The sequence below is a fragment of the Nicotiana attenuata genome, unplaced genomic scaffold (assembly GCF_001879085.1).
Source record: "Nicotiana attenuata strain UT unplaced genomic scaffold, NIATTr2, whole genome shotgun sequence".
NCBI lineage: Eukaryota > Viridiplantae > Streptophyta > Magnoliopsida > Solanales > Solanaceae > Nicotiana > Nicotiana attenuata.
Window position 1 is genome coordinate 59,232 of NW_017675074.1, and position 4,239 is coordinate 63,470.

Below are 4,239 nucleotides of genomic sequence, written 5' to 3' on the forward strand. Positions count from 1 at the left end.
TTGTTCAAGGACTCAACTTTGATGGAAGATCAACAATTGAGTCTCAATCAAACTCTAATTACTAACTCATTAAATAACAGTGATTGTTCTCTTTTACAAGTATTGCACATACGCAGAAGTTAAACTAAATTGAGAGCAAAAGAGCAAGGCAATTTTGCAAGCAATTTATGTGAGATTCGAGTGTGCACTCCTGAAGCTACTTGAACAAGATAGAAGAACCAGTTCCATTGTGTTTTTTCTTATTCTAGTTCAATTGTAGTAGGCGATTTAAAGTTGTACCTTTCAGCTTTCATAGAAGCATTTGTACTAGGTACTTTGAGTGTTCAAGTTATAGGCTAACTTGAAGGTGTCACAACAGTTGAAGTTATGTGCTACATAGGGATTAGAGTTAATCCTTAGGTTTACAAAGAGTTTTTGTAAATGCTATTTTGGCTCAGTGATTTTAGTGGAAGTTTGGGAAAATCCTACTGAGTAGTAGGTCGTGATTTTTTCACCTTTTGAGCCAGGTGTTTTCCACGTAAAAATCTCTGTGTTCTTTATTTTATGTACTTTTAATTCCGCAAACAGTAGTAGTTAGAACACCTAGAAGAACCAGGTTCTTCTAGAGCGAAAAATTAGGTACCACACAAATCACCCCCTTCTTGTGTGGTATTGACGTTTAGAACATCACTATTCCTCGATTGTGAGTTGTGAAGGAGTGTAGAAGATTAGACGATTAATGGTAAGTGTTATGTAAAGGTTGCTATAGACTTTTAGTAGGTTTATTACATGTTTGAGGATGATCGAAATTTGGTCTGTGGATTATTTTGAGCCTAGTGAGGGTGTGTATTATGTATCAGGTTGGATTTGCTTGCTCTTGCGCAGTTGGTGCCATATGTATACCGTCGGGCGGAGTGGATAATATTCGCGCCTTGGTTTATGTCGCGTGTTTCTCTCTCATACTATGATGTGTTCTGAGGCTTACATAATTCTTCGCACGCATGTTGTGATTCAGTTTAGGCCTCATGGCACCATGGGCGAGGTGGCCTTGTAATGTTGCTTAACTTATTGCACCATAGTTGTGTTTGTCTTTATCAGTATTGTTTGTTCCTAATGACTTCCCCACAGTTATATTTTTGTACACTCAGTTGTGCTTGATGTTGAAGCACATGTGATCAGTGAGCCCGAGTATTATGGCTCGATGGGTACCCTATGTGGATTGATATGATGGGATCGGGTTGCACGCCGCAACAGTGTAGTGATGAAATGTGGCCCCTTATTTCTATTTCGTGTATTTTGCTTTCACCTTATTGAGAATAGTTCGTAGTAAAATGCTAAAATTTCCCGGCCTGCTTAACTCGCTTAGTAGTTTTCTTATTTATTTTTCTTATGGTTATCTGTCATGTCAGGATTATTACTTGTTAGTGTACGGAACCGGGTTGCGTATGGCTCCATGTGATTATGGTTGATGCTTATCGGACGGTTTGCTTGTATTGGCTGAGGTGAGATTTCTAGACCAGAGATTTACGCTATTGTATTGGGATGAGGAAGGTTTGGAAGAATAACACTATGATTTGTTGAGGATTTGGACAATAGCCCTGGTTGGACAAGTGAGTTTCTTGGCTTATTGATCAGATGAGTGGTTAAGCAGTTATACGTGTTTCTTTCATCATCGGAAGGGTTTGAAGGTTTTGAACGAGGTTCTAATCGGTATGAGGTTTGCTATCGGCACCAGATTTGTGTTTGGGCAGTATTGGTGGCCATCAGTTCCTACAGTGAGTGTCAAAGTGCTGGGGTATATCATGTGATAGCATCTTGTGTTATGGTTGTGACTTGATACAGCTTGTTCAGACTTATACAGTGAGTGGCTGTGGGATTCAGGTCTTGTAATGAATTCTGGATGGTAGAGATGGAGCTCTAGGGTTTAAGGACCAAAGCTGAAGCAAGAATCTCTAATGGGGTTGTGTTGGCGGGCTTATGTGGATCAGGGTGATGTGGGATCACCCCCGGGTTTATGATTAGCATGATTACACCATGATTGAATGGCTTTGGAACGACTCCTGGCACGTTCGAGGACGAACGTGTGTTAAAGTGGTGGAGGATGAAATGACCCAACTGGTCGTTTTGAGTATCTGCACTTCGATCGGTGTTTTGAGGGCTCGAGTATCTCCGCATGATGTAATATGACTTGCGTAAATCGTCGGTATTGATTTTCGAGTCATTCGGAATCGATTTGGAAGAATGAACTTCGAGAGTTGAGTACTAAGTTGGAAGAGTTGACTAAGTTTGACTTGTTAGCATTTGACCTCGAAATGGAGTTCCGTAAGTTCCATTAGCTTCATTGGGTGATTTTGGACTTAGAAGCGCGTCCGGATTGTGATTTGGAGGTCCGTTGTTGAATTTGGCTCAAAATGGCGAAAGTTGGATTTTTGAGAAATTTGACTGGGAGTGGACTTTTTGATATCAGGGTCGGATTTCAATTTCAGAAGTTGGAATAGTTCCGTAGTGTCAAATGTGACTTGTGTGCGAAATTTGAGGTCAATCAGAGGTGATTTGGTAGGTTTCGGCATCGGTTGTGGAAGTTGAAGTTTCAAAGTTCATTGATTTCCACCTGAGGTGTGATTCATTGTTTCGAGGTAGTCATGCATGATTTGAAGCTTCGATTAGGCTCGTCTTGTCATATGAAACTTGTCTGCAAAATTTGGCGCCATTCGGAGTTGGTTTGATATGGTTCGAACGCGCGGTTGCGATTCTAGAAGTTCTTGAAGTTTTAGTTTGATTTTCTTGCGTTTTGGCATCCGATTCGTGGTTTTAGAAGTTATTTTGATGATTTGAGCGCGCTAGAGAATTCGTGTTGTGTTTTTAGACTTGTGTGCATGTTTGGTTTGGAGCCCCGAGGGCTTGGGTGAGTTTTAGATTGGTTTCGGAATGATTTCATAGTTTTGATTGTTAGTACTGGTATCATCGCATTTGCGATGTATTGGTCGCAAATGCAACAGCCGCAATTGCGAAGCAGCCACCGCAATTGCGAAGTCTGGGCTGTTGGGCAGAGTTCGCATTTGCGAAGGACTCTACCGCATTTGCGGAAGTCCTGCCACCACATTTGCGAAGTATGGGTCGCAATTGCGACCTAAGCAGTAGGCCTTCTAGTTCACATTTGCGATATAGTGTTCGCATTTGCGAGGGTCGCATTTGCGAACCCCCTGTCGCAATTGCGACATCTGCAACCTATTAAGTGCTGAGAATTCCGGGTTTGCTCCATTTTTCATATTTTTGAACCCTAGTTTCGAGGTGAGGCGATTTTGAGAGGGGATTTTCATTCCAATTCTTTGGGTAAGTATCTTTAATCAATTTCCAACTTTATTTCATGATTTTATACAAGATTTTTCATCAAATTCATGGGAAAACTATGAAAAATTTGGGGATTTTGTCAATGTTTTGAAAAATAAAAATTTGAGATTTTGGAGTCGAATAAGACTCGGATTTAAAAACAAAATACATATTTGGACTCGTGGGGCTATGGGTAGTCAATACCTAATTTTGGACTCGGGTTTCGAGGTGCGGGCTCGGCGAGTGTTGAGTTAGCCGAATCGAGGTAAGTGTTTTGCCTAGCTTTGTTAAGGGAATTTTTTTCTCATATTTGTCATTGTTTGCTACATGCGGGGGTGATACATATATGAGGTGACGAGCGTATATGTATGTGCCGGGATTAATCATGCTCGGGGGTAGATTGTGCTATAATTATGTCTTGTAAAATTACGTAACTTCCTTGCTGCATGCTTCACTTGATTTACCGATATTAAGAACATAGTATAAAATGTTAGTAATCAAGACTTAGCCTAATATAACTTGATCAAATTTGATAGAATTCTGAGAATACATTGATGTTTCAATTTTGGTCATCTCTATGCGTAATCACTACTACATTGCTACGGTCGATATTTTGAGATGCTGGATTTTATACTTGTGTTGCTGATAAATTGTGAGATTTATGGAAGAATTATACGGCCCTTGAGGGCTTATTGAATCATTGTTGGCTTCAAAATTCCATAATTGAGAATTTGCTAGAATATTCATTTGAACACTCTCCTCGATGTTATTTATATTTCCTGCCTTGTCATTTTATTGATATCATATGCTTGGTAAGGAAGAGTGTAAAGCATGAAGGGTGATGCCGTGCCATTTCATATACATTATTATGTGAGAAAGAGTGTAAAGCACGAAGGGTGATGTCGTGCCATTTCAAATACATTACCATGT